At 36.7% G+C, this 8629-nt stretch overlaps 1 pseudogene; it reads left to right on the top strand.

Moving 5' to 3' along the window:
- The first annotated feature begins 4846 nt into the window (after positions 1–4846).
- LOC120879079 lies at positions 4847–6120 on the top strand (annotated as a pseudogene).
- The last annotated feature ends 2509 nt before the right edge of the window (positions 6121–8629 follow it).

The following is an 8629-nucleotide window of genomic DNA, read 5'->3' as shown; positions in this document are numbered from 1 at the left end:
TCTTCCTAAATTCACTATCTTAAAAAGTGAACTGTCAGCTCCACAAAGTTGAGCCAGGCCTCCCACTAAAACCACTCATTCCCATGGTAAACCTGTCATGTGAGTTAAGGTGGAAGTGCTGGAGACCCAGAGAGAAAAGATGTCAGTAATCTGTATATCACTTCTATGTTTTGTGATTATTTGTATATTTAATTTTTTGTTTTGTATTGTGTTTCCTATTTACTAAAAATGTTTTAATCTTCTTTTCTACTTTCTGTTACATTTATCAAGGTTTGTGTTTCTTCCTTTTGCCCTAACAACATTTGGAAAGTTACCCATATTATTTCTATTATTTTAGTGATGATCCTTAAGACTTCCCTGGTGGCTCAGACATTGCAGGAGACCCGGGTTCAATCCCTGGGTCAGGAAGATCTCCTGGAGAAGGAAATGGCAACCCACTCCAGTATCCTTGCCTGGAAAATCCCATGGATGGGGAAGCCTAGTGGGCTACAAGTCCAAGGGGTCGCAAAGAGTAGGACATGACTGAGTGACTTCACTTCACTTCACTTCACTTCAGTGATGATCCTTAGAATTTTAACACATAAACTTCACCTAACCATGTCTGAATTTTATCAACAATTCTACCTTCCTCCTTTAAAAGGGAGATTAAAATGCTGTAAATATGTAAATATGATCACTCCTTCTGTCTTAAAAACTATTATTATTTTGTTTATAAATTTCTAAATATTACTTATTTTTTATGCAATTTGAATTTACTCATATCTTTCTCAATTACTTTCTTTATAATTGCTTTTCACATCCAACTTCTTCATTCTTGGCTCATTATTTCTTCCTGAAATGTATCTTGTTTAGTATCTCTTTCACTAAGTGCATGCTAGTAGTAAAATCTCTCATAGTGTATCTGAAAATATCTTTAGTTTACACTCATTCTTGAGTAACAGTTCAAGATCCCATAGAGTTCTATAGTAATCACTATTTTGGTTCCACAGTTTAAAAATATTCCATTATCTTCACACCTCTGTGTTGCGTTAAGTCTGTTAGGAGGTCTAATTATCATTCTTTATTGATATTGTTTTCCTCTATTTCCTTTGATTTTATCCTCTCTGTCTATACCATAATGTGTCTACATATATACACAGCTTTGTTTTTATAACTAGAGAGACAGGAGGTCTGTCTGAATAAAATGTAATACTGGGGATTAATTTCCTTTAATTCACATCAATGTTCCTTCTCAATGATTTCACTAGGTCTACCTTTAACTACTTCTACTCGTTTCTTATACAGTGCAGGGTCTATACTCTAGCTATGGTGATAATTTAAAATACAAAATCTGATTATATCATTTTCCTGCTTAAAATTATTAAAAACTTTCCTACATTCCTAGAATAAAGCCCAAAATCCTAAACAAGATCTAAAAGGCCCTCCCTGAGAAACACAAGCTGGAATCAAGATTGGCAGGAGAAATATCAATAACCTCAGATGTGCAGATGACACCACCCTATGGCAAAAGGTGAAGAGGAACTAAAAAGCCTCTTGATGAAAGTGAAAGAGGAGAGTGAAAAAGTTGGCTTAAAGCTCAACATTCAGAAAACGAAGATCATGGCATCTGGTCCCATCACTTCATGGGAAATAGATGGGGAAACAGTGGAAACAGTGTCAGACTTTATTTTGGGGGGCTCCAAAATCACTGCAGATGGTGATTGCAGCCATGAAATTAAAAGATGCTTACTCCTTGGAAGAAAAGTTATGATCAACCTAGATAGCATATTCAAAAGCAGAGATATTACTTTGCCGACTAAGGTCCGACTAGTCAAGGATATGGTTTTTCCAGTGGTCATGTATGGATGTGAGAGTTAGGCTATGAAGAAGGCTGAGCACTGAAGAATTGATGCTTTTGAACTGTGGTGTTGGAGAAGACTCTTGAGAGTCCCTTGGACTGCAAGGAGATCCAACCAGTCCATTCTGAAGGAGATCAGCCCTGGGATTTCTTTGGAAGGAATGATGCTAAAGCTGAAACTCCAGTACTTTGGCCACCTCATGTGAAGAGTTGACTCATTGGAAAAGACTCTGATGCTGGGAGGGATTGGGGGCAGGAGGAGAAGGGGACAACAGGATGAGATGGCTGGATGGCATCACTGACTCAATGGATGTGAGTCTAAGTGAACTCCGGGAGTTGGTGGTGGACAGGGAGGCCTGGCGTGCTGTGATTCATGGGGTCACAAAGAGTCAGACATGACTGAGTGACTGAACTGAACTGAAGGGACATCTGCAGACATCCTGGATCTTTTTCTCATTTGCTTCCTGACTTTCAGACACATTAATTTCCTCTCTGTTTTTCCACAGTTTTGTTCAGTTAACTTCCAGTCATTCTTGAGATCTTATTTTAGTATTACTCCTCAGATGAAGACTTCTCTGACCCCTTGGAATATATCAGGTCTTTCTAAGACATGCTCTTATGACCATCTCCCTTATTTCAAAGAGCAATGGGACTCTAAATATATGACCATATGACTGTCTGTCTTATCTGTTTGAGGGCAGGAATCTCTTTCTTTTGTTCAACATTGTTACCGTAACACACAGCATAATTCCTGCCACACAGAGGTTATTTTTAAAGGCTAATAATAAAGCAATACTTTTTAACTACCAGTATGTTTTTATTTGTTTATCCTACCTGCGTGGAAGGTATCTATTGCCTACTAACCTAAAAAAATTGCTTATTAAGACTTAGCAGACCTAGTATATCATTTCTACCAACCTTTACATCTTGCTAAACTGGAAAATTGTATCACATGGAATTATGTGGGTTTTTTTTTTTTAGTTACATTTTTAATGTAGCTAATCATCACTTGTCATCCTAAAAAGAGGTGAAGTTCAAGAACATGACATTTTGTTTTGAAAAATACCTTGGAAATAGATAGTGGTTGAATTTTTTTTTGTCAAAAAGTCATATAATTAAAAGTTAACCATTCACATATAAATGAAGGTAAGTATGCTTCAGAAAGGGAAAATAAGAAACAACCCTACTGTTGGGAATCATGAGCTCATCTAAGCAAGAAGCTGCCATCTGGAGAAACGATTTTCACACTCTGATGGCAGAAGTGGCCTTATATCACCAAGTGTGACATGCCTTCTTCACTTCTTTTCTAATTAAATTAAATTTTCTTTGAAGGAGGTTTTTGTTAAAGATATAATTGTGCTGATATAATCCAAGTAAAATATAGCCTGACAGATGGAAGAAGAAGGGATGGTAGTTTTAATACTACCCTTACAAATAAAGTATTACCAGCCAAAGACTTGGTTTACATTAGTCCTTATTTACATGCTGATTTTTTCTCTTAGTTTACACTTCTATAAAAATTATAATTTGAAATCTCTAATTTGCAAATTTAAAAACAGAAAGAAAGGAATAGCAATCTTTAGTTTTCCACCGAACAAATCTTAGTAATTCCCCATTCCCACCAACCATGCTGTACAACATGGGAAATAAAACTGATTTCTTTGTGTCTTCCTTTTCCTTTTTTTTAATGAATTTTGCTGGTGACATGACCAACAACTTGTGCTGCTCTTGTCAAATCAGCACAGCAAATATCCACAGTAGCCATGATAGAATAACTAAGTTAAGTTTGTCCAATGTAACAATTTCAAAGGACTTTCAGAGTTGGATGTGTGTGTGTGCATAAAATATATGTAAATACTGAATATACACATTATATGTATACATGCCCATTTATATGTGTACAATATAATATACATGTATACAAATGCACATAGTGTATATATGTGAGATATACACAGTATGCATATGTGTACATATACATATATTTGATATTTGTCTCAAAGTATCTTTTTAAAATAATGTTTGTGTCAGGATTTGTATTCAGCTGCCATATTAGAAATTCAGAAGAACAGTGATATATACGTGATAGAAGTTCGTTTTCTCTTGTGTAGAAGAAATTCAGAGGTGAATGGTCTGAGGCTGTATGGGAACTCCACAGTCACCAGGGCCCCCTATTTTACCTGCTCTGGCAACCTTAGCTTGTATTTCCATTTATAATTTTCCTCATTGACCTAGATTTCTGCTTGATCTCGCAACCCAGTTACAGACCAGGAGCAAGAGAAAGAGGTAGGGCAATGTAAGCTGCCTATAAGTCCCACCCAAAGATTTTCCTTTAATTCTCCTGTGTGCTAGGATGCTGGCAAATGCCCTTTGTCAGCAGGGAACTTTCCCCAGAGTTCTATCAGGAAGGAGAAAACCAAGTAGGCCTCTAGCAATCTCTGCCACAATGTGCAATACTCAACTCTTCTCTAGAATCTGGGAGAGAATGTGCTCATATGGCAACTGATTTAGTCTTCTAAACCAACTTAATTCCATAAATGGTCTAGAAGACAAGCTTCTAGGGAAAATTGGTCCAGCCTTATTTTAAAAAAAAAGGTTTTCTCCTGAACCAGAGTACTACCTATTTTATTCACTCAGTGTGGTCTCTGTGTCTAAATGGGTTCTTTAGGTTAATAAAAACATATTTTAAATCTTTTGAAAAATGCAATTCAAATGCTAAATTTGTTTTTAATATAAATATTTTTATTTTTTATTTTAAATATGAATTTATTTATTTTAATTGGAGGTTAATTACTTTACAATATTGTATTGGTTTTGCCATACATCAACATGTATCCGCCACAAGTATACATGTGTTCCCCATCCTGAACCCCTCTCCCTCCTCCCTCCCCGTACTTTTCTTATAATTTCATTTTTTTCATTTCAGTAAAAATAAAGAATGTCAGCTCAGTTTACACCAAATCAATAGGTCATGTTAATTAAATCGTTTGAAACTCATTTTCGAGAGGCCGGTAAGAACCTGAAAACGTCTTGAAGTTGAAGATTCTTCAGTCACTATGTCAAGCGACACAGATATTTCTCTTTCTTCATATGATGAAGATCAGGGATCTAAACTTGTCCAAAAACCTAGAGAGGCACCATTTGTCCTGATTGGAATGGCAGGTTTTGCAGCAATTGTTGCATATGGATTATAAAGATTGAAGAGCAGGGGAAATACTAAAATGTCTGTTCACCTGATCCACATGCGTGTGGCAGCCCAAGGCTTTGTTGTGGGAGCAATGACCCTTGGTATGGGCTGTTCCCTGTATCAAGAATTCTGGGGAAAACCTAAACCTTAGAAGAGGAGATGCTCTCTTGGTCTTGTTGGTGATGCTTGCTTTAGTTAGACATCTCATATTAAGGTTATATGTTTATGCTGAAAATAAATTGTTTGGGTCAGACAAGAACATGGTAATTTGAATACTGGCTTCCTTTCTTGCAGGCTTGATTTGCCTGGTGACCAAGTTACTGGTGACTAGTTCACTAGCTAGGTCATTCAGGGAAGTCAGAGCAGCACAAAAGAAACATGTCACTTTTAAGTACACTTGATAGTGGTACCTGTCCACCTTCTTAAACTCTTCTGTTGAAATTAGTTCTAAAGAAGACAACATGCCAATCCTGAAAATGCTCCCAGTTGCTGCAGAATATCATATGCTTTTGATGTAATGTAGGAATCCTATTTACCCCAGTTAATTTAACTTTCTGACGGCCTTGTGGACTGAGTACTGTGTCAAGGGCTGGTTGGCTCTTGAGGAACCCTTTCAGAACAGTGCATGGAATACAACATTATAAACCTCCCTGCAAGTCTGTGCGTGTTTTTAAACCATACCTAAAAAGCTGGTAACAGAGCCACTTTGAAGTAGTATTTATTTTAGAATCATAGTTATAAACATGAGAGTAACTTAACTCGTAGATCCCTTTGTAATTGCAGAATTATATTTTGCTGCTGTTATATTAGAATAATTTTAAATTATTTTGAAACATGTATTTTAAATGCTAATGCAAAGGTGAATGAAAAACACTTTATATGTGGGCAGTATGTTTATTTTCTCCAAAAGAATCATCAACTAAATAAAATGCCTATAATGGAAGTCATTGATGAGCAGCTGATTTGGTCAGGCATTATACAAACTTTGGTATATCACAGAATGCTTTGTTGTACTTGTGAAATTCTTGTCTAACCTGAATTTACATTCCATGGTGATAACATGGTAAATGTAGTGTTATTAAAGTAAATGAACACACACACAAAGAAACTCATTTTCTATAGCTGTAAAACATGGTTAATGATTCTTCACTGGGGGCATTAATATAAAGATTTCCAGCTCATGAATACAACATGTCTAACCTAGCAAGTGGGTAATGCCAGAAACTTAGCAAATGCCTATTTCACATTTCCCACATATACCCAGTAGGTAAAACTATTTAGAAAATAGTAAAAATATTAATATAATATTAAAAGACTGATTCAGTATTTAGAATTTGCTTATCTGAAAATCTACACATCTTTGCCATGATAAAAAGTTGTGTTCACATTTCTCTCCTTTTCACCAATGAGTATCTGCCTCTGTGAAGAGTCATGACAGACCGTTAGTACTAATAACAAGATAATCACTTAGATAACCAAATAAGATATAAAATACGGAATAAAATATAGACTATAATATCAAATGAAAATCAGTAGTTCCTCCATTACCAACATAATGTACTGGACGATGTATTAGAAGAAGGTATTAACTGCTGCTGTTGCTGCTGCTAAGTCGCTTCAGTTGTGTCCGACTCTGTGCGACCCCATAGACAGCAGCCCACCAGGCTCCTCTGTCCCTGGGGTTCTCCAGGCAAGAGTACTGGAGTGGGTTGTCATTTCCTTCTCCAATGCATGAAAATGAAAATTGAAAGGGAAGTCGCTCAGTCGTGTCCAACTCTTAGTACTGGAGTGGGGTGCCATTGCCTTCTCCAAGGTATTAACTAAGTGTGTTAATTTCTCAATCATGTCTAACTCTTTGCAACCCCTTGGACTCTAGCCCACCAGTCTCCTCTGTCCATAGAATTCTCCAGGCAAGAATACTGGAGTGGGTTGTCATTTCTTTTTCTAGGGGAGCTTCCCTACCCATGGATTGAACCCAAGTCTCCTCCATTGCGGGCAGATTCTTTACTGACTGAGCCACCAGAGAAGCCCTAAAACTATAACAAAAACTATAAAAACCTAGTAATCAATTGATCAAGAAGTTTTCAAGACCTTTATGGGAAAAACTGTAAGACTTTACTGAAGGCCATTCAAGAGATACTAATAGAAATGATGTCTGTTCATGGGTAGGTAGAATTAATACTCTAAAATGTATATTTACTCTCAGTCTATACATTAATCACAATTAAAATCCCTCCAGGATTTTTTATGGTCTATGGCAAATTCATTCTAAAATTTACATGAAAGAATAAATGTATAAAACAACTATAATTAAAAAAACTTTAAAAAAGGAAATCAAAGAAATTTAAATTGCCCAACCCAATCAGAATACATACTGTAAAGCAATGGTAATTAAAAGCATGATATAATGTAGGAATAGGTGACTAATTCATTGGAACACATAAGAAAGTCATGATAAAGAACCATGCATATATGCCTCTCCTTGCATTTCTGGCTAATTTTGACTTCAAGGAAACAGTAAATAAACCTCTTTGTGCTTGACTTGATTTTATAGGCAGCTCAGAGTGGAGGTATTTTTTCATGTTCTGAAGAGACTCTTCCTTCTATCTGTTTTCAAGTATAACACCTTACTTCAAGACAGGAAATGCCCCTTCATCATGTACTCTCCAAACTTTCTTTTGACTCCCTCTCCATCCTGAAGCCACCTTCATCCCCTGTTGTAAGAATAAAGAAGCAATCCTGTTCTATTATTTACCTCTTGGATCTGCTATAAAAAGTTATTTAATCTGAGTCTGACTCCTCTGCTGCTGCTGCTAAGTAGCTTCAGTCGTGTCCGACTCTGTGCGACCCCATAGTGAAAACAACAACAGAACCTCTCCAATAGGATTATTTTTAGAGTTAAATCAGTTCTAATCATTACATTTAATAGCATCAATTGTGTGACAAACATGCAGCCATACTGTTTGCTTCTCCCGTCTCCCCATTACATCCATTCTCTGGGTCTAGTTTTCTTCTGTCTCAGGATGGAAATTAGAGCAGACACCATAATTTCTCTAGTAATGTTTAAGTAACACAAACAGTTCTCTAACAATAAAATGCAGTCTCAAGCTTGTATCAACACAGTCAGTCCATGTGACAGCCAAAATTTCAATCCTGCTTTAAAGTTAAAATATCTCCCCGTCTTCCCTTTCTGAGTTCAATTCTATGGCAAGAAGGAAGCCTGTGTTTGAGGAAGTAACCATGTGGTCAATTTTTAATTTTTTTCCCTCAATTAACCTGCTATTTTAATCACTTCTTGCTAATAGCAGTGGAGGAAGGGAGAAGATAGAAAAGTTCCTATTGGATGGTATTGTTACATTGGTCTGGTATCGGTGCATGCTGGACTTGGCAGGTGTTTACAGCTGAATCTTTTTCTTGTTGGTACTAATATTTGTTCTCCAGAGAACACCCTTGCTGGGAATCTCCTAAAAGAATCCTGCTTGATGAGAACAAAAACACCCGTACTCTTGTTGGTTGCTCACGCTTTTCTCAGCCCAAAGATATTGCTTGCCTCTTTGTATAAGGTCTGTTAACGTGGTGGGCTTCCCAGGTGGCACAGTGGTAAA

Source organism: Oryx dammah, unplaced genomic scaffold (assembly GCF_014754425.2).
Source record: "Oryx dammah isolate SB20612 unplaced genomic scaffold, SCBI_Odam_1.1 HiC_scaffold_19, whole genome shotgun sequence".
Lineage (NCBI taxonomy): Eukaryota > Metazoa > Chordata > Mammalia > Artiodactyla > Bovidae > Oryx > Oryx dammah.
Note: the sequence above shows the minus strand (reverse complement) of the source record. Positions and strands in the feature narration are given on the sequence as shown.